Here is a 23,265-nt window from a genome sequence, read left to right on the forward strand (position 1 = left end):
TGTTCTGTTATTCCTTTGCTGAACTCTTTGTAACAATGGAGTATTACATTACCATGTTACAATTATTTTATTGCTTGATTTTTCATGTCTATTAATATTTGTCTTATATAGTTGAGTACTCCCATATTTGGTGCATATATATTTATGATTGTTATCTCTTCCTCTTGAAGTTTTCTCCTAATACATATGTAGTAACTGTCTTTATCTCTTTTGATCATTCTTGGTTTGAAGTTCACATTGTCTGTAAACAGAATAGCTACCCCTCTTTTTTTTCATTTGAAAACATTTTTAAAATGTGGTTGCTAGGCCTATGGGCTTTGGGGTTGCCTGGGAGCAGGGAGCAGGCAGGCACCAGGTGCAGGGATGGGGTTTATGAGTCTGGCTCACCTGGCACTGCTCCTTGGGCCCACAGTCCTGGATGGCATCCCACATCCTGCCACCATACATCCCGTTCTTCCTCCATGCCACATTCACCTGTGTGGTCCTAGACTCCTGCAGCATAGCCATCACAAACAGCTAGTGGCATGCCACCTTGTCCCTGTGCTGCAGATGCTGCTGGGACATCTCCTTCAGCATTGCCTGCTTCTGCATTTCCCCCAGGGTCATCATGGCAAAGAGTGCAGACCACACCTGCCCCTGTACTCAATGCTGTGACCATGCCCAGTAACTTTCACAGGGTCCCCATGGCAGCTGCATCACTGCCAGTGAGCTCCAGGCCTCCTGCCACCACCTCATGCTGCTGCCACAGCATCTCACCACCCCTGCACAGGCTAGAGTGGCCGTACTGGAGCCAAGATACACCAGCTAGAGCCAACCTGGCCCCAGAATCACCTAGACCTGCTTTTTTCTAGGTTCCTGTTGCATAGAGTATTGTTTTCCATCCCTTGACTTTCAGTCTGTGAGTTTCTTTTCTCTTTTTTCTTGTCTTTATGAGACAAGGTCTTGCTATGCAGTTCAGGCTGGCCTTGAGCTCACTTTGTAGCCCAGGCTGGCCTCAAATTCACAACGATCCTCCTATTCTCCTGAGAGTGCTGGGATTACAGACGTGTGCCACTATGCTAAGCACTATTAGTTTCTTTTTGAAATAAGTGTCTTTCTCGTGTGCAGCATATTGTTGGATCTTGTTTCTTGATCCATTCTGCCAATGTGTTTCTTTTGATTGGTGAATTGAGGCCATTACATTAATGGTTATAGCTAATATGTATTGGCTTATCTTTGTCATGCTATTTTCCTGCTGTTGCTTCCCCACTTTTCCCCTCTGTTTAATTGCTTGCCTTGCCTGCTGGTTTCTTTCTGATGTTATTCTTGGAATTGTGGTCATTTTTATCTGTATCTCAGATATCATTCAATATTCTTTGTAGTGTTGGTTTGGTATGTCATGAATTTCTTCAGTTTTTCTTTGTCATGGAAGTATCTTATTTCTCCATTAATTTTGAAAGATACATCAATCTGGGTTGGAAGTTGTTTTCTTTCAGGACTTTAAATACTTCAACCTCTCATTGACTTGAGGGTTTGTGTTGAGAAGTCAGCTATGATTCTAATGGGCTTTCCTTTATAAGTGATCTGTTTCTTTTCTCTAACAGCTTTTTATATTCTATTCTTGTACTGAATTTCTGGGATCTTGATCACTATATGTCTGAGTGTAGATTTATTTTGGTTATGGCTATTTGGAATTCTATATGCCTCACTTATCCATATGCAAGATTTTGCTCCCATGCTTTGGAAATTTTCTGCTATTACTTCTGCAAATAGACTTTTTGTGTCATTTCTGTTGACTCCTGCTTTTTCATTGACATTTATCTGTCTTATATTGTTTTTCTTTCTGTTGTCTTGCAGCTGTTGAATTGTTATTTTCTCGTTACTTATTATTTTTAAGAGCTCTTTCCTTTTGCAGTCAGTAGCTGCAATCCTGTCTTCAAGGTCTCAGAATCTATCTCCAGTTTCATGCAAGTGGTTTTGCCAACTTTCAGTGGAATTTTTAATTTCCTGGATATCTCTTTAAATCTGTTTCATGCATTCTAATTCTTTCCTATATTGTTCATTCGAGATTTCTATCATTTTCCTATGCTCTTCTACTGTTTTTATCTATGTCTTCTTTAGACATGCTGAACAATTCCTTCATTATGGTTGTTAATTCTCTTTTTTACCTGAGAGATTTTTTTCTGATCTGATTTCCTTTATAGCCTGATGGAGTTGTTTCTTTACTTCAGTTGCTATTATTTCAGAAATTTCAGGTATGTGTTTTCCAATATCTTCCTGTGGATGTCTTCTGGAGTTTTTCTAGGTGGGTTGGAGGTCTAAGACTACATTTTGCTTCTTCGTCATTTCTGTTTCAAAAATTTTTTAATTTTGTTTTCTGTAGTGATCCTGGTGAGTTTTTTAGTAGGTGATTATATCACTAATACCAAGGCCTCTCTAGGCAAAGTCTGTTTTCAGAAATGTCTTCCATGTGTAGGAGATTCTTGGTTTGTGTCTGTCCTATCCTAAGATCTTACTTTCCAAGTTAATTATGAGTGAGCTGTTGATATCTGTTTGGCTTGATCCCCAGTCCCTTGATGTTGAGCTGTTGTGAGGTTATTACCCCAAAGTTTCCCAAGAGAGAACAACTGATTATAACAGATAGTATATCCTAGCTAAAGTAGTACAGTTAGCAATAACAATAGCATAAAGCACAATTTAGAAACTGATAAATTGTGGTAACTATTGATTTTGTACTTTAGATCATAGGAGCAAAGTCTATCATTATATAACAGAACCAATCATAAATTAGGAGTCTGTATGCAAAATATTAGCCCCTTGGTAGAGTGGGTCTACCCTGTGGTGGGGAAATTTATGGAGGATGGTTTATAAAACAAAGATAACTGGAAAGAAAGTAGAAGTAAGGCTGGAGGACAGAAGATGGTCATGCAAGGTTTGGAAAACTAAAGAAGGAGGTAGAAAAGAAAATATGAAGGAGTATTTAAGGCATTATCTGAACTTGGTCTCTGGGTTTGGGTGATGGGATTAGTTTTTTGTGGCTGAAGTTCTGCCTAACCATTTAGAAAAGAGAGAAAAAATTAAAAGAAAGAAGAGAAAGAAATTGAGAAAAAAGAAAAGATGAAAGGGAAAAGAAAGTAAAATAAAAAACCAAGATAAAATAAAGTAAAGTTATATTTAAGAAGGCAGGAATGATCCCACCCACCAGCTTCTATTCCATGTGTCTTTGTCCCTATGCACAACACTGGCTCACCTAACTTACTACCTGTTGGCTTGTATTTTGGACTTTTCCATCTCACTAGTCTTCCCTGTCCATTGTGTGTGCCCTAGTCAAGGTCTTACTGTGTGGCTGGCATTTCCTGGGTGGCCTGGCCCTGCTGTGTAGGGGGAGGGGCCAGGCACCTAGATTCCTCCATTGGAGCTGGTTGCCGAGTCCTGGATTTTTCCTGGGCTGGTTGCCAGGATTTGCAGTGTAGGCTAGATTTCACTTTTTAAATGCACTCACTTTTATAAGACTGTAGCTATAGTTTATTTCCTTACATTTTTTTCTTTCTTCCTTTCCTTTTGTTTACTTTTTGTTTTTGTAATTTCCTTGCTAGCTTAAAAAATCAAGGTTATGGGCTGGGGATATAGCTCAGTGGCACAGCTCCTGCTGGGCAAGTGCAAGGTCCTGAGCTTGATTTCTAGTACAAAAAAAAAAAAAAAAAAGTCAAGGTTATGCTAGCCTCATAAAAAGTAAAGTATTATTTTGGAAGCATTTGTTTTACTTCTTATATAAATGTTTATGAGAGTTCACTTGTGTATCTGTCAAATGTGGAATTTTTCATTATGGAAAAGTTTGTTTCTAATGGACACTTTTTTAAAAAGATAATATTTAAGTGTTTTATTTCTCCTTTGTCAGCTTTGGTTCATTGCAAAAAAAATAGTGTATCCATTTCACCCAAATGTTCCTTTTTTAAATTTATTTTAAAAATAAAAGAAGGAAAACATATTAACAAAGACATCTATTTACAAAATAGCATAAGAACAATACAAGCAATACTGAATTACAGACAAAGTGGTAGGAAATTAACAATGGTTGTTGTATTACATACTGATATCTTCAAAGTGGTTTCTCAGGAAAACAAATAGAGACATGCAAGATTGATCAAATAATTAATCTTTAACTGTTCCTTTCAGTAAAGTGATAGAAGTCAGTAGTACAACTATGTTAGCTATCCTGTATATACATATATACATAATTTCACCTTCTTTCTTTTCTCTTTTCCCTCATTCAAGTTGCTCTTTACTTCTGAGCAGTTTCTTTTTGTTTCACAATGTCTATCATACCTCTTAATTTTTATTCACTCTTTCAGGTTCTTATACTAGTGAGACAATACATTGCTTACACAGGGAGGTTTGATGTATTTCATTTATGAGTATGGTCTCTAGTTGTGACCATTTACCTGTAAAACCCTCGAGTTTATCTTTCTTTATAGCTGAGTAATATTCCATTACATAAAAACACCACAATTTTTTTATCCATTCTTCAGTGGATAGAAATTTGGGTTGCTTCCACAATTTAGCTATTACAAATTGTGCTGTTATAAACATGGATGCACATATATCGCTGTGATATGATGTTTTAGATCTTCTGGGAAAATACCCAGAAGGGGAATAGCTGGGTTGAATGGGACCTCTAGACCTAGTTTTCTGAGGAATCACCAAACTGATTTCCACAGTGGTTTCACCAGTCTGCATCCAACCAGCAGTACAGAAGAGTTTCTATTTCTCCACAGGCTCACCAGCATTTGTTATTGGTCGATTTCTTAATGCTAGCCATTCTTACTGGGGTGAGATGAAATCTCAATGTTGTTTTAATTTGCATTTCTTGAATGACTAATGATGTTGAACATTTTCTCATGTACTTATTTGCCATTTGTATTTCTTTATCTATTCCTAATTTCAAGTATTTTATTTTTAGTTGTATATTTCTGCCTCTTTTTTTATAGATTCAAATTCTCTGGTTAACTTTTCTATCATTTCCATATCTTTATTTTCTTAAACATATTAGCCAAAGTTATTTTAAGTTCCTTATCTGAAAACTCCTAATATCTAGACGATGTGTGGCCTACCTCAATGATCTTTTTTCTCTTCACTAAGAAGCATTTTTGTCTTGCCTCATTGCATGTCTAGTAGTTTTTGATTGTATATTATACTCTGTGTACTAAAAAATATATCCAAATATCTGGATAATATTATCTATCACAAAGAAGTTTTTCCTGTCCTCTGCTAGCATGTAAGGTGAGAGACTGATTACCCTAGTCAAGTACTGAGCTGAGTTAGGCCTGTTTCAGTTTTATTAAGACTCCAGTGTATCTCTGAATCACCCTATTTCCTCGAGCTTCCTTGAACTTTATATTGAGATCCTGGCAAGTTTCCTGCTCTTAACTCTGAGAAACTGGAAGATCCACCTCCGTCCTTCCAATATTCTCAGCCTTCAGCCTTCTGTTTCCTAGATTTTAAAGCCTAACAAATGTCATGAAGGAGAGGTTGGCTCTGTCTTTAAGGCAAGACTCCCTCCTGTTCCTAAGTATCACCACAGAAAGATTTTGCTCTGCTTTTTAGAAACTTTCAGTTTAACTCCTCAGTTGCCTGTGCAGACCCAAAACATGACTAGTGTCCTGTGAGAAAAACCAGACATGCATTTGAAGTGCTGCAAGGCTTCCTTTAGTCACTCTATCCCTGCATGAACACTAAAAACTTTATTTGTGTCTTCTCAGTAGGATCCTTCTGCCTAAGCAATCTCCTCTAGGCGATCAATGACTGTAGTTCACCTACCTACCTGAGGATGGTTCTTCTCTCTCTGGAATGTTAGGATCATTCACTTGGTTTTACAGCTCTCTGATACCTTTAAAAATATAGTTGCAATGTATCTGTTTTTTCAATAGAAACACTAGCCTGCCAAAATGTACAGATCCTACCTGTTAGAAAGTTCAATGATTAATTTGTTTAAATATCTTTGATACAGTCTCATAAGCAACCAACTATCAACAATACTGACCTCATCAAAGAAACAATGACAAGTTGGAAGTCTGGGCTGAAATATTTGTGATTCTCTTGGCTTTTCCCCACTGCTGCAAGATAAATCGACCTCCATCCATCATGCCTATCAAGTCGCATGCAGGAAAAATTAGGAAGTGCATACATCAGAAAAGTATACAAGCAATAGATTGTCAACTTTTAAAAAGTGAAGTTCTAACCTTAAACTTTCATTTTTTTATCATTAACCCAAATGGTATCACTCATCCAATTGCATTTGTAAGGGAGACTTGGAAATGTAATATTTTTTAATCTGAGTACGTTATTGCCTCCTTGAAAACTGGGCTTTGTCATACCAAGGGAAAAGGCAGCAATGGATATTAGGTGAGCAGCTAGCTGTCTGCTTCAGTTTCATTCTTAGCACTTTATCTGTCTTCTTTCTTATCTAATAAATTGCTCTCTATAATTGCACGAGAGAAATTATTTTCTGCTCCAAGTACCTTACCAAGAGCCAAAAAAAGCATTTTGCCATTTCCTATTTGCATGCAAGCAACATGATTTCCCTGTCTGAAGTGGTCTTTTATCAATAAGAGGGAAATAATTTTACTGGTGACATGTTTCTATACCACTAGTTCTTTTCTCTAGTAAGGCATTTTCAGTAAATAATTTCTTTACGGATCTGTGCCAAACTGCTTTTCAAGATTCAGGCTTTCAAAGTAACTGTTTAAAAATAAATTTTATGCAGAAAATATTGTTTTTAAATGGTTTTTACTGAGTGATATTATTAAAAAGACAGGGTTTTATTTATTTTATTTTTTTTTGTTTGTTTGTTTTTTGTTTTTTGTTTTTTCTCCGGTACCGGGAACGGAACTCACAACCTTGCGCTTGCCAGGCAGGCGCTTTGCCGCTGAGCTAAATCCCTAGCCCCAAGGTTTTATTTATTTTAAAGAAAATATAGCAGTCTTTCTTCAGTAAGGCATGTAATTAGAATAATGAGGATATGATTAATTAATGACAATGATTAACTATTGTCTATATCTATGGCAGAAGGCCAACAGGTTCAAATCTCAGTAGGTTAGATTGGTAACTAAGACCACAAAAACTATGAGAAAGTGAAATGTATTATCATAGAAGTTAATTGAATCAATTTTAAGAATTTCAAAACAGTACTTTTCCATTAATATAGGCATATTTTTCATTTTCAAAACTCTTGTTGGAAATTATCCTAGTTAGAGGGTAAAGGAAAAACTAGATGGCCATGTCATTCACTGAAAATTTGTATATGAAATATAGTTATGACTTAAAGACATTTGACATATACATGCATACTGATTAGGAAAAGAGCTAATTTCAGGTAATAACAGAAATCTCAGCTCTCTTCCCAGATACACTGTAGACAGCAAGATAGGAGATATAAAAGTCACAGATATCCTTGTCAACATTTTCATGGTAAGAAAATCGCTAATCAACATCTCCTTTGGTTCTTTTAGGATAAACAAATAGGATTAGGGAAACCGGCAAAAGGAGGAAAAGAAGGAAAGAAATCACATACTTGCCACCAATTAAAAAGGTGCTACTTTGTTAACGGTTGCTCACTGTTTAAGGAGGCAATTTTTTCACTTCTCTGATTCTGTCGTCATGGTAATGAGAATTGAGACCTATTTCTTTCAGCTCTAAAATTCAATATAGCAATGATTCACGGAAGAATGAGATAATGCTGGAAGAAAAGGCAGTGGGTAGGAAGAAGCAACATCTGTGGAAGTCCCACCTAGGTGTGAGGCACTTTACATCAGCTCATTTAATCCTACCTTGAACACCGGGAAATATATTCCGTTTACAGAGGAGGCAACTGAGGCTTGCTCAAGACAACATGACAAAGCAGGGAAGCTGGAATTCAGATGTTCCTGACTTCAGAGCTCATGCTGACCTCAGAATTCACTCCATTTACCACAGTTCTTCTAAGCCAGAAAAAAAGACATAGTATAATTTATAACCCCAGGCCCTCAGCAAGAATTTCAGACATGTTTCTCTTATACTTTTAAACATTCAAAACAAAGATAAACTGATCTTCAACAGGAAAGGCTTACTTCTTTCTCTAGGAGCCTGTATATATGGGAATTTCTGGTATTTATACTCATCCTCTAAAGAATATATTATAATATGGTTCTAGTTGTAAAACAAATATGTATCTGGAATATGTAAGGCAGAGAGAGATTACAAAATGATGGGAGTTCAACTGGTTACAATAGATGAAAGCTGAATGGTGATTCTTTATGCACACTGAACACTTAACTACTGTAGGATGATTTAAGTAAGTATATCAGAAGAATCAAATCTTTTGGTAAGTAGGCAGCATTCAAATATCAATCTTTATAGTTTATATTGGTCTTTGTTCTTCCTTTCTTTGTTCTTTCTGTGGGTTGATCTGTTGGTTTGGTCTGGATTTGGAATTTTTTTCTTCTAAGGGGAGGTACAGCAGTCGGAGTCATCTATGGAGTAAAACAGAGAAAAAGCTGAGGACGATGACCAGGATGCTGTGTCCTTTCTCTCCACCTCTCTACAGGTGGATGGGCTCAGGTTCATCTGAGAGCAAAATCAGGACAAAAGCAAAGGAAGGGCATCGTGAAGGAGGCTCTGAACATAGCAGAGCTACTTTTTACCTGTGTGGCCACACTCCATACAGAAGGAGAGAGGGTATTCTCCCTTCCCCCAACACAACCACAGATACATCTTTGGGGAACAGCAGTAGGGGCAGTAATTCTCAGCAAAGCAATGCTCTCAAAGAAAGCTCTTTGCCAGGAGCTGCGTTTCCCTAATGGCTGGCAGTCAAGAGCTATGCACAGTGGAAGAACACATGTGAAATTCCAGAGTCATGGCGCTGCGCTTTGAAATAACTGGAAGATGTTTGAGAGGGAAATAAAGTCCCACTGAGATAGATGACTCTACTATTCCCCACCCGCACCTGGGGATGGGCGTGGCTTGGCCAGCAGCTGTCTTGCCCCTCCCCCTCACTTCCTTTTGCTTCCCCTCACCTCACACGGTAGTGGACTGGAACAACTTGCTTCAGTGTCCACCTTGGCTACCTAGCTGCCACTCCTTATTCTGGCGTGAGTAGAGCCAGATGTCAGCATGGAGTTCCTGCCCTGCTCTGGCCACTTCAGGTGCTAGGTTGACTTTTTGAAAAAAGAGGGGCACCCTGGAGTGGCCAAGGTCAGGGAGTGAGGGAGCTGGACCTCTTATTTGCATACACGCCATCGCAGCTGGCCTTCCACAAGATCCCCTGGTTTCAGCCCTGCCAGTCACCCATGTCAGCCTGCAGCTGCTATACAAGCAGGATTCCCCAGCCACTTCTCAGGTTTGGCCCAGGAGAGCTCCCGTTCTGTGTATTGACCTTTCTGTGCTGCAGAACAGGTCCTGTTAAAATAAACTTACTTTGGTCATCCTGTAACCTGCTCATACATTATTTCTCAGAATTTTTATGTTAAGTAATGTGGACAGAGCAGTTGCCTCAAAAGGAAAGAGCAATAAACACTAAGAGCTGTGAGCAATGAAAATCTCCAGAGGCCAGCAGCCAACAAAGACCAGCAGCAGAGACCAGCACCCAATAGAGTCAACCTATGGACCTACAGTATCTGGCAAGTCAGCCTTGGAAGTCAGCAGCACTAGCAGCAGTGACCGGCAGCTGGTTGTGTCAACCAGCATTATCCACATCCAACATAATCCAATATCATCCGGTGACATGGAAACTGCCAGCAGAGCTGCACTTTGCAGATCACGATTTCCATCTGAATGGAGCAAAAGAACCCTAGGCTAGTTAGCAACACTATGGGAGCAGGGGGAGCTAAGAGGATTGCATGGCGTGAGCTTACATAGCCGGAGTCAGGCTCACAAAATGGTAAGGCCTTGCCTGTTAAACAGCTAGGAAAAAATTGCACTAAGAAATTCTTTGAAGGCAATGGTGATACACCTTTTTTAAGGTAACATAGCAGTTGCAAGCTTCCCATTATTTATAATAGCTGTTCCATTTGCACATGAAGTTAAGGATATACAGTTTTCCCCTAATCACCATACATCGCAAAATGTAAAAGAGCAGTAAGAAGTGAGCATCACAGCCAGTACATTAACCTCCTTCTTTGTATTGATTCACAGGTATGTGGAGCCCAAAGTGCCCGAGCAGCCACCCCAACCTCCAGTTCAGTGAAATACTTGTCCAATCCCTCTAGTAAAAGCATTCTTCTCTTTGGAATGAAGACATCTGGGCTGGTAGAACCTAAATCAGGGAGAAAAACATTAGTTGTGGACCACTTGGGGAAATAACAACACAAGATAGTGTTATTTTTACTCCTTGATTATTGACCCACAAATCCTCACCATGGGTAAAATAGTGTCAGATGTTAGATTCTAGACTTTGAACATATACTACTGCCTCAAGAACATTCTCTCATCTCTGTAAAGTATTGCCAGCCACCCTGCACGCAGACTCTTTTCTTATTCAAAAAGCCATTTTACCAGTTGATTGGGATGGTGGGGAATGTGATAAGATCAATAAATTCCATTGCTGTACTTGCTTTGTTGTGAAAACTTTCTTAGCTAGAAATGATGTTAAATGGACTACCATGTGAGTTGGTAGGCATTCCAGCGGTGGTTTGGGAAGAAGCACTGCATATGGGAAAAGAAAAACCCACATTGAGAGTAAGTACATATTACTCAAGTAAGAACGAACCGCACTTGCTCGTGCTGAAAGTGGTCTGAGGTAAGTAATCTGCCACAAAGTAGGTGGATGAGTATTCACGGTGTCCTCACGAATTTACTTTTCATGATTGTGATGAAAAACATATCCTCTAGACCTTCCAAGGGTAGAAGAAATGAGCAAATAATAAATCCAGTCTAACTTTCCAATCCTCCTGTGCTTTGGATACCTTCCTCTGTAGTATTCCAAGGCAGTTCTGCTATTTTACATTACTTGGTATAGGACACATTTTGGTCCATATTTCAATCAATCCACTATTAGATCTTTCTAATCTCTATTGTCAGGCCTAATTCTGTCTTCAACCTTAATTCCTCATGCAACCTAAAGTATTCACAGATTCCAAAATTAAAATATGGATTTTTTTTTAATTTCCAAATTATTCTTTACTCAGAAACTTCACAAATGCTTCTCTTCTTTGTCAAATGGTTTTGCAACATATTAATGCTTATTTAGGAACCCGAAAGCTGGCTCACAGAAGCATTTTGCATTAATAGATTACTCCCTCAGAAGGGTATTCACAAGTATTATATGTTGTGAATTTTGAGGCTATAGGATGTGGAGCTCCGGCAGTCCAGGTCACCAACATTCACACCATAGACTGATGCCGCTCCTCTGGCTTACAGTGCAGTTTCTAGGTACTATGTTTCATTCTGTAAAATTTTGTCTACATCTTCTCAGATTCTACATCTGGCCAGATTCTTGGATTAGCTTCTTAGCTCTGCTCTGTTGACGAACAGGACTTAAGTTTGCAGGACTGATAACCCCAGCATCTTCCATAAGCTTTTACTTCCACAAGATGTATCTTTAGGGGGGCTTATTGCTCCTTTTCTGTTCATTCATCTCACCTTCTTCCTGTCTTCTTACCTATTTTTATTTCCTCTTCTGGCCCATTCTGTTCTATTTAACTCAAAATGTTAGTACATCTGCTCTTTTCTGTCTCCAGTGATCTCATCCATTCCTGCGACTTTAAATACCATCTAAGTGGCATTTCTGCGGCTTAAGTGTTGTCCTGTTCTTCCCACTGTCAGTTTCTCCCTCAGGAGGCCTTGCATAATCACTGTATCTGTAGTAGTTCCCTCATGTCCTTCACTATCACTTCACCCTATAGTCCTTTATGGCGCTAATTGTAATTATCATAATTTGAAACCATTTTAGTTGATCTATATATTGTTTACAGAAGATCTCCCCAATTAGAATCAAGGTACAGGAAAACAGAGGCTCAGGCAATTTTGTAGTTTATTGTAATTACCATAGGACATAGTATACTGCTTGGTACACACTAGGCGCTCAAAAAGCTGCATAGAATAAATCATCAAATAAGTGAAAGCATCAATAAATGGGAGAAAGAAGTCCTCTTAAAGGAAGCTTGTATAAAAAGATCAGAAAAATAGAAAGACAACTAAGACCAACATTATAAAGCCACAGTAGGAGAATTATGAAATGTCAAAATATTCATTGTATAAAAAGAGCAGAGGGAGAATTCCACTGAACCTTAGTCACTTTAGTAAGATATTTTAACATTGCAGAGACAGGTCAGCTTGCAGTGGGCTATTGGTAAATGAAAAATGAAGAAGTGGAGAAATATAAGCTATCACTTCACAGTTTGTTTCTTTAAATCAACACATAATAACTGTATGTATTTATGAGGTACAGTGATATTTCAATACACATATACAATGTGAACTGATAAAATCAGTGTAATTAGCATAACTATCACCTCAAAATGTTATCATTTCTTTGTGTTGGGAACAGATGTAACGCGCTCCTACAGCTATCTGAGATATACAATATGCTGCTGTTTACTATGGTCATGCTGCTCTGCAAGGCAACACCAGAATTTACTCCATCTAACTGTGACTTTCCACTATTGACCAACTTCTCCCTATCTTCCCCTCCCTCCACCCTCTCCATATTCTGATAATCACTATACTACTCTGAACTTCTATGAGATCAACTATTTTAGTTTCCACATATGTGTGACATGAGACACTTATCTATCTGTGCCTACTTAACATAATACCCTCCAATGGATTTCATCCTTTTATGGCTGAATAATATCCCATTGTGATATCTACCACATTTTCTTAATCCATTCATCTGTTCATGGACACTTACGTTGAGTCCATATCTTAGCTACTGTGAATAGTACTACAATAAATATGAAGATGACAGATAATCTTTTTTTAAATCAGTTCGTGTTTGCAGTACATAGTGAATGCATTCATTGGAGGTAGATGGAATGTGTACCTAACCCTGCAGATATCTTTTTAACATAATGATTTCCCACATTTTTACTATGAAAGAAACTAAAAGATATCTTCCCTATGGAGACAGAAAGCAAGTAATAAAGAAAGGGTATAATGTATAGTTTCCAGAGAAGGAAGTGAGGACCTTGGCCTCCTGATGAATCACTTAGTTAAACTTCAGAAGAAATTGACAAAGAGGCTCTGGAAAATCTAACCTCCTCTTGAGACAAGGTCAGATTCTTAGCAATAGATATGACGTACTAGGTGTGGTTCAAAAAGAGAAATAACAATGTGTAGATCTACTGAGGATATAATGTAAGTAGAACCAACTAACAACATGAAATCTTAAGGTGAAAATATCTGGTTTTCACATAGTGCTTTTGCCACAGAAAAGCTCAGCTCTCAGTGAGAGCCAACAATTCATGATCCACATAAATCTCCTTAAAAGCTTCTGACCTTTTACAAATAATAACCTTGTAGGAAGGAGGTGACACCTAACTCATCATGAAAATAACCAATACCCAGAGTTTCTTGGTAATTTATTTGAACTGTGTGATGACTGCTACCACAGAGATCTAAAAAAATCCAAGGAAACACAAAGGCCTTAGTACCATTACCTTGTCAAGAACATGGAAAAAGTCAGGGAAGTGTTACAGAGGGCACACAATGTGAGATGAGCCTTACAGAAAAGGCAGCAATGGTCCCCAGAAGAGGAATTCTGATTCAAATCACTATTCAGGGAGTGTCTTCCTTCTTTGTGTTAGGCATTGTGCTTACGCACACAAATTATCCCTCACCACACCTTATTATTTACATAGAATTAGAAGTACAGAGAATAGTTATTGTAATGGTTGATACACTGTATCAACTTGAGAAGTTTAGAAGTTTAACAGAGTGATTCATCAACGGGCCAAGGTCCTCACTTTGCAAACATCCTAAGCCTGTGAAAGAGGAGGGCAGGGAGATGGTGCAGGAGTAATGGACCTACCCTATGGTGAAGAGTCTGCATAAAATATAAAGAAGGAAAAAGGCTTACTGTCCCTGCCTTTTTGCTCTTGCTCCTTTTGCTGTCCTCTGCCACCATGAACCATTGCCCCTCTTCCATGCCACCCTGCCTTGGAGCCAGCTGATTATGAACTGAGATCTCCACAAATTGTAGCTAAATAAACATTTCCTTCCTTAATTTTGAGCATCAGGTATTTTGTCTCAGCAACCAGAGAAAAGTAACTAAGACAGTTATGTTTGTTGTGCAAAAGTTGACACCAAAGGACATAGTATTTATAGCAATAATGGAGAAAATGATATAAGTCTTTCTGACCCCCAAATGCATCCCCTTTCCATTTTCTCATACTATGTAATTTAACATCAAGTGTATTTACATCTTAAAGCATCCTATTAAAGATAAACCTGTAAGATTGAAAATGTGGATGCTATTATAAAGTCAAGGAATACTTGTGGCAAAACATAGAGACAGAGAAGAAATCAAAGTAAACAACATATGCAAGAATGCTAGAACTGGACGCACAAAGCTGAAAATAACTCAGAGAGGCAATATTCTACTAAAAAGCTCCAGATAACCACATACTTGCCTCACTTCTCTAGTGTCCAACAAACAGTAAACCATCACCAAAGGGAGAAAAAAAGAAAGGAACTCATATAATTAAAATTATATATATATATGTATATATATATATACATATATATATATATAAAATCTCTGAACACCTTCCCCACCTCTCCCAAGGAAGAGCAAGGGGCCACAAAGGGAAAACAAAATAAATACCAGACAGCAGAAATCTATGAAAAATTCTAGAAAAGATGAAGAAAATAGAAGGGTTCAAAGAGTATATAAATCAAAAGTTTACAGCATGACAATATGGTCATAGTGAATTTCAGGGAAATAAGTAAAAACCTAGATGAGCTAACCAAGACAGTTCAAAACCCAAATGACAGATTTAACAAGGATATGGAATCCTTTAAAAAAAGTCAGAAATACCTAAAATAAAAAATAATATAGAATTCATACATTGCAGAAACAACCAGTGTGAAGACAGAATTTCTAATATTGAGGACAAAATAGTGAATTATGATAAAGAGTTCAAAGAACCCAAAAAGAAAACAAGAGAAGACTATCCAGCAGCTACTAAATGACAGCAACAACCACAAAACTAATCTAAGCCTAATTGAAGTGAGAGAAAAACTGGAAAACTACACAGATGGACTCACCAACATGCTTTCAGAAATGACTGAAGAAAATTTTCCAGATATAAGAAAAGATTTCAAAATAAAAATAATTGATGCATATAGAATACCAAACAATTATGATGAAAGGAGTTCAAAGCATATCCTCATTAAATTTGCAGGTTTATAGGGAAAAAAAACACTAGAATTTTAAAGGCAGCCAGAGAAAACAAAAAATTATGTATAAAAGTAAATCAATTAGAATCAGCCCTCTCAGCACAAACCTTCAAGGCCAGAAGAGCTTGGAGTAAAGTGTTTCAAATCTTAAAAACAAATAAATTCTAACCCAGATTAACCTCCCCAGTAAAGCTATCCTTCAAAATAGATGGAGAAACAAGGTATTACCGTGAAAAAGACTAGCTCAGAAAATTCAATGCTAAAACAGCTCTAAAGAAAGTATTCAAAAATATCCTCAACAGAAACATAAGATTAAATACACCTAAAAACACAGAGGAAGCCAGGCATGGTGGCTGGGGAGGCTGAGGCAGGTAGATTGCTGCAAGTTTGAAGCCAGCCTGGACTACATAGTGAGTTCAAAACTGACCTGAACTATATAGCAAGACTCTGTCTCAAAAACAAAACAAAACACAAACAAACAAAAAACCCACAGAGGAAACAAGTGAGGTCAGTATATAAACAACAATTAAAAAAAAGAAAAAGTAAAACAAATGACATGCCAGGAGATAAGGAACAGTGGGAGTGAATAGCCAACATAGCTCAGGATTATCAATCAGTGTTAAAAGCCTCAACTCTCCAATCAAAAGAGACTCGCAGACTGAATCAAAAATCAGAATTCAACAATCTGTTGCATTAAGGAAACCTATCTAATCCATAAAAGATACTCATAAACTTCAAATTAAAGGATTGAAAGCAACATTTCATGCACCAGGACCCCAAAAACAAGCAGGGGTGGCAATTCTAATACCAGACATGGTAAACTTCAAGTCAAAATGGATCAGGAGCAACAGAGAAGGTCACCACATACGAGTTAAAGGAACAATCTAACCAGCGGAGATAACACTGATAAACATATATGCACCAAATACTGAAGCACATACCTTCATAAAACAAACACTACTGAAATTAAAAGATAAAATAAACATTAACATAATCATAGTGGGGTATTTTAACACCCCACTTTCTCAAAGAGACAGATCAACTAAACAAATAACTAATAAATCTCAGCACTGAACCACACCCTTGAACATATGGACTTAATAGAGATATACAGAGTATTCTACTCATCTACAACAGATTATACATTCTTTTTAGCAGCACATTGTACCTTCTACAAATAGCCACACACTAGTCCACAAAGCCTGCCTATGTAAATGTAAAAGTACCGAGATTACCTCATGCATACTACCTGACCACTGTGCAATGAAAATAGAAATCAATGACAGAAGAAAATTTGGAAAATGCAAAATCTCCTGGAAAATTCTCAACATATTCCTAAACAACCAATGGCTCACAGAAGAAATAAAAGAAGAAATTTTAAAACTTCTGGAAGTTAATGACCACAACTCTACAACTCAGCAAAACCTTTGGGACATTTTGAAAGCAGTTCTAAGAGGAAGATTCATTGCAATTAATGCACACATTAGGAAAACAGAGCAAGTCAAAATAAATAACCTAATGAGAAATCTCAAGATACTTGAAAAACAATAGCAAACCAGCCCCAAACCAAAAATAAGGAGAGAAATTATACAGATGAGAGTGGAAATTAATGCAATTTAGGCTTAAAAAAGTAAACAAATCAATGAAGCAAAAAGGTGGTTTTTTGAAAGAATAAAATAGATAAGCTCTTAGCAAGACCCAGCAAGAGAAAGAGAAAAGAATACGTAAATGCAATTAGAAATGACAAAGGTGAAATCACAGCACTGTCCAAATCCAAAAGACAGTAGCAACTTCAAAAAATTACAATCCAACAAATTAGCAATTTTTGAAGAAATGGGCAGATTCCTAGAAAAATACAAACTACCAAAACTAACCCAAGAAGACATAAGTATACTTAACAATCCAATTATAAGCAATGAAATTGAGTTAATAATAAAGAATATACCAACTAAAAAAAAGCCCAGGACCTGATGGATTAACACCTGAATTCTACAAAATCTTTAAGAACATTATATCACCAATACTCCTAAAACTGCTCAAAGAAATTAAAAACGATGAAGTGCTCCCAAAATCATTTATGGAAGCTACTATCACCCTGATCTCAAAACTGGATAAACATTCACCTAAAAAAGAAAAACTATAGGCCAACATCTTTAATGAATATAGATGCTAAAGTCCTCAACAAGATATTGGCAAATAGAATACACCATATTATCAAAAAACTGATACATGATGATCAAGTCAGTTTCATCCCACAGAGGCAAGGATGGTTCAATGTACATAAGTCAATAAATGCAATACATCATATAAACAGAAGCAAGGTCAAATACCACATGATCATATCAATAGATACAGAAGAGGGTTTCAACAAAATCCAACACCCCTTCATAATAAAAACCCTGAAGAAAACAGGCATAGAAGGACTATACCTGAGTATAATAAAAGCTATCTATGACAAGCAAATTGCCGGTATCCTAGTAAATGGGAAAAAACTAAAAGCATTCCTCCCAAAATCAGGAATAGGACAAGGATGTCCACCATCACCTCTGCTATTTATAATACTTGAAATATTACCAAGAGCAATTAGGCAAGAGAAAGATATAAAAGCGATATATATAGGAAAGGAAGAACTCAAATTATCATTATTTGCAAGTGATTTGATACTCTATATGGGAAACCCAAAGAACCCCACCAAGTAACTCTTAAAATTAATAACTAATCTCAACAAATTAGCAGGATACAAGACTAGTACACAAAAATCATTAGCATTTGTGTATACCAACAATGAACAGAATGAGAAAGAAATTATGAAAGCAATACAATTTGTAGTTGCTTCAAGAAAAATAAAATACTTAGGAATTAACCTAACCAAAGAAGTGAAAGATCTTCACAAAGAAAGCCACAGTCCTCTGAAGAAGGGGATTGAAGAGGACATCAAAAAATGAAAAGATGGCCCTTGCTCCTGGATAGGCAGAACCAACATAGTCAAAATGGCCATATTTACCAAATTGCTATACAGATTCAGTGCAATCCCAATCAAAATACCAACAGCATGCTTTTCAGTTCTAGAGAAAACAATCCCACATTTCATATGAAACCAGAAGAGATCCTGAGTAACAGAATTAATTTTGGGCAACAAGAGCAAAGCAGGTGGCACAGCAATATCAGACTTTAAACTACACTACAAAGCAATAGTGATAAAAGTGGAATGGTGATGGAATAAAATCACACATGGATCAATGGAACAGAACTGAGGGTACAGAAACTTCCCTAAACACATTCAGCCATTTGATCTTTGACAAAGGGTCCAAAAGCATATTGAAGGAAGAGTCTATTCAACATGTGATGCTGGGGAAACTGGTCATCTGCTTGTAGAAAAAGTGAAACTGGACTGTTATCTCTCACCAAACACTTAATTCGAATCAAAATGGATCAAAGGTCTGAACATTAAAACAGAAACATTAAATATCCTAGAAGACAAAATAGGTAAACTACTTGAAGATACAAAGAGTTGGAAAGGATTTTCTAAACAGAACCTCAATTATACAGGAAACAGCAGCAAGAATCAACAGATGGGATTGCATCAGACTAAGAAGCTTCTACACAGCAAAAGATTCACTGAGTAAAGAGACAACCTACAGAATGGGAAAAATATTTGCCAGCTACTCATCAGATAGAGGACTAATACCTAGAATATATAAAGAACTCAAAAAAGGTAAACATCTTAAAATTAAAGACCCAGTGAAGAAATGGCCTAGAGAAATGAACAGATACTTCACCAAAAAAAGAAATATAAATGGCCAACAAATATATGAAAAAATGTTCAAATATATGAAAAATGTTCATTTCTGACCATTAGAGAAATGCAAATTAAAATAACTCTAAGAGTCCATCTTACTTCAGAAAGAATGGCAGTCATGAGGAAATCAAACGCTGGCATGATCATGGTGAAAAAAGAATTCTCCTACATTGTTGGTGAGAATGCAAACAAGTACAGCCACTGTGGAAGTCAGTATAGAGATCTCTCAAAGAACTGAAATTAGAAATTCCATATGACCCGGCTATCTCCCTGCTAGGTAACTTCCCCAGAGAAGTGAAGACATCTCAGTACAGCAATATTTGCATGGCAATGTTTATAGCAGCACAATTCATAATAGGTAAATCCTAGAAGTGGCCTATATACCCATGAACAGATGACTGGATAAACAAAATGCAGTATCTATGCATAATGGAATACTGCTCAGCTGTGAAGAATGACAAATTTGAGGCATTTGTAGGCAAACAGATGCACCTGGAAAACACAATGTTGAGTGAAGTAAATCAGACACACAAGCTTGTATACTTCATTTGAGTGACGCAAAGTACAAACAAAGAAAATGAAAAAAAACAGGTAGAAAGGGACAAGCAGACAGATTTCACACAACAGGCAAATGGTACAAGAAAACAGAGGAGAAAGGGGAAAGGGCAAATGAGAATAAAGATATGCCATGTATAGGACCCTAATAACCCTACTCAGCATAAATATTACACACCATAGCATGTGCTAAGACATAGTATCAATAGGTATGAAAAAGGTGATTGGGGAATCAGAGGAGAGGGGGGCGGGGGGAGAAGAAGGAGATGAAAAATAAGCTGTAATATGTACATGTAACCATTCCCCAAGATGATTGTAAACTGCATGAATTACAACCAGGTACTAATAAAATAAGAAAATATGCTATATGTGTGTGTGTGTGTGTATAATGTATACAATGTGTTATGTGTGTATAATGTATACAATAGAAGCAGAAGCACAAAGCACCACATTGTTTCACTAGTGTAAAACTTAAAAGAGTTCATTTAAACTAGGAGGTATGATAGACATTACGAAATGATAGGAAAACACTCAAGGGTAAAGGGCAACTGGGATATGGGAAAAGAGAAGGGAAAGAAGGAGAAATTTTGTATGTATGTATATACAGGATAGTTAACATAGTTGTTCTACTCTCTTCTATTTCTTTGCTGAAAGAAACTGTCAATGAGTCCATGATTGATCAATATTGCATGTCTCTATCTGTTTTCATGAGAAACTACTTTGAAGATATCAATATGTAATACAACAAGCATTGTTAATTTCCTACCACTTTGTTTGTAACTCTGTATTGTCTGTACTGTTCTTTTGCTATTTTGTAAAAGGTTGTCTGTTAATGTTTTCGACCTTTTATTTTTAAAATAAAAAAGCAGAAGCACAGTAATACTTTTCTAATTTGTCTGTTGCATATGTGCTTAATGTCATCTAAAATCCAATGCTTAGAGCTACTAAGCAATTTCTTATATTCTGAAAAATTATGTAGACATCACTTTAAATGTCTCTGTCAAAGCCAATGGTGCCCACATTCTGTTTGCTAACACCAACGGAGCCAAGCAAAACTGCAAACATAGAATAAAATCGGGCCTACCTGAACCGGGTTTATACTGTCCAGGGATATAAGGAAAGTGAGCTCCAAGGAGATATCCATACTTCTGAAAAAGGCTTTCCCTGCATAATCGAAAGTCCTTCAAGTAATCCCATGAGAGCCGGTATCTGCTGCTGGATACTCTCTTAGAGGAAACACGCAAGAGAACACGAACAGGAGCAGTGATCGATATTCTTGATCAACATGATGTCACAATCTAATGAAAAATCTGGTGAAGGCTGTCATGAGCCAAACTTCACATTAAAAAAAAAATCACACACTACAGGTGTGGTGGCACAGGTCTGTAATCCCAGCATTTAGGAGGCTGAGGCGGGAGGATCACCATGAGTTTGAGGCCTGGGCTGCATAGTGACTTCAAAGCCAGCCTGAGTTGCATAGCAAGACCACCTCCAAAACACACACACACACACACACACACACAGCAAAAGCTTTGGTAGAAACCCAGCATGTCAAATTCAACTACATATTTCCCTGTTCAGGTACTTCCTTTGTCATTTGATATTTCCCTACTTTAGACAGGTCCTCGATGTCTCCAAATGAGGAGACACCTCATCCACAGGCTTCAGCTTCCCCGGGATTCCGGCACACTCCAAAGACTTGCAGCCCCTGATTGTGAGGGAGAGCTAGTCCTTCACGGCCCTACAGATGGGAGACCTAGAGCACGCCACAAATGTGATCCTAACATGCTGTCAAGCCCGGTTTGTTTTTCTGACTTTTGTTGATGTGTGTTTTAATATAGCACCATTTTTTCTTTACAGTTTTCCTACTCTGAAACTTCATGCACATGAAAACATGCAACTGTGCCAGACTTATCAAAAACGGCTGTGCCATTTCGCCTTCCCACTGGCACCATTCGGAGGTTCCACTCTCCATATCCCAGCCAAGACTGAAATCGTGTCTCCCTTTGATGATCGCTGTCCTAGTAGTAGCTTACCCCTGGTGTAAGTGGTGTTTCCCTATGGTTTTGACTTCCACCTCCCTGCTTCCTCATGACGTTAGGCATCTTTCATCTGCTTCCTGGTTATTTGCACGTCTTCTTCACAGAAATGCCTATGAATATCTTTGCTCATTTTAAAATTGTGTTGTTTTTGAGGGATTTTCTTCTTTACTTATTTAGTTGTACGAATTCTTAATATGCTCTGGACCCTTACCAGATAAATGATTTACAAATAATTTCTCTCATTCTTTTCACTTTTTGCTGCTGTCCTCTGATGCACAAACATTTTAGGGGTTAGGGGTGTAGTTCTGTGGTACAGCATGCGCCTAGCATGTGTTAGACTGTGGATTCAACCTGAAGGATCCAAACTGAAAGAACGCAATGTTTTTAGTTTTGATGCCATTTATTATTTATTACAAGTTATTATGTCTTTTATCACCTGTACCTTTGGTGTCATGTTTAAGAAATCATTCTGTAATTCAATCTCATGAAGATTTAGATCTATTTTACCTTTATGAATTTTATAATTTTACGTTTAATATTTATGCCTTTCATCCATTTTAGTTAATTTTTGTATGCAGTGTGAGGTTCTCCTCCAGCTTTATTATTCTGCATGTGGATAGCCAAGTGCACATGCACCATTAGTTGAAAAGACCTTTATTTGTGATGCTGGGGTTTGAACCCAGGGCCTTGCACATGCAAAGCAAGGACTCTACCACTGAGCCACCTCCCCAGCCCATGACCATTCTTTTGTACATTTCTCTTTGAACCTTTGGGCATCCTTGACAAAAACAATCTACCATACATAAGGACATATGTTTAATTTCTGAATTCTCAAATTATAGTCCATTGCTCTGTATGTCTGCCTCGTGCCAGAGTCACTGTGTAGATTTTTATGGCTTTGTAGTAAGTTTTGAAATGAGAGAGTGAGTTCTCTAATTTTTCATTTTTTTAAGATTATCTTGACTATTCTGCATCTCTGGGATATCTATATGAATTTTAGGGCTGGCTTTTCAATTTCTGTCCATAAAAACCTAAATACCTGAACTTCTGATAGAGATCATTTTGAAGCTCTCAATCAACTTGGCCTATTACCCCTATTTTAGCAATATTAAATATAGATCCAAAAACATAATATGTCTTTTTATCTATTTAGCTCTTCTTCAATTTTCTTAGGAAATATAAATCTTACACAGGAGTTAGATATAAGAGACTCTAAACACTTATAGAAAGGAAAACCTACCTAAAAACTTTCCAATTTCCATGCAGGCTGGTTGTTATTTCATGCACGTGTGTTCCTTCACGTTTCTTGTTTCTTTACAGCAAGTTCCCTGATTTAATCTGGCTAGAGTGGGTTTCTGCTCCTTGCAATCAAATGATCCTGGGCTGGGACACTATCCATCAAGATTAATATGACTTTTAAAAGTTCAGAAACTATAAAAAAAATCAGAGCAGTAGTAAAAGGCAGAGCTGAGATTTTTCATTAATACATGTTTGCTGTACAAAATGATTATATTTATC

At 37.3% G+C, this 23,265-nt stretch overlaps 1 long non-coding RNA gene across 3 annotated transcripts in view; it reads right to left on the reverse strand.

Annotated features, from left to right (window-relative positions):
- Positions 1–23,265, reverse strand: part of LOC102013631 — a 46,547-nt gene that overhangs the window by 3,679 nt on the left and 19,603 nt on the right. The window contains exons 1-4 of one of the 3 annotated variants that reach the window (XR_261280.2): positions 20,790–20,909; positions 10,123–10,267; positions 7,806–8,486; positions 6,020–6,124 (exon numbers count right to left, since the gene is read on the reverse strand). This is a non-coding gene — a long non-coding RNA (uncharacterized LOC102013631). Of the gene's footprint in view, positions 1–6,019; positions 6,125–7,805; positions 8,487–9,624; positions 9,776–10,122; positions 10,268–20,789; positions 20,910–23,265 lie in introns of those variants that run through there. The other 2 variants (XR_261278.1, XR_261279.1) reach the window with 2 other exon arrangements.

Source organism: Chinchilla lanigera, unplaced genomic scaffold (genome assembly GCF_000276665.1).
Source record: "Chinchilla lanigera isolate Chin_1 unplaced genomic scaffold, ChiLan1.0 scaffold00026, whole genome shotgun sequence".
In the NCBI taxonomy this organism is placed as follows: domain Eukaryota; kingdom Metazoa; phylum Chordata; class Mammalia; order Rodentia; family Chinchillidae; genus Chinchilla; species Chinchilla lanigera.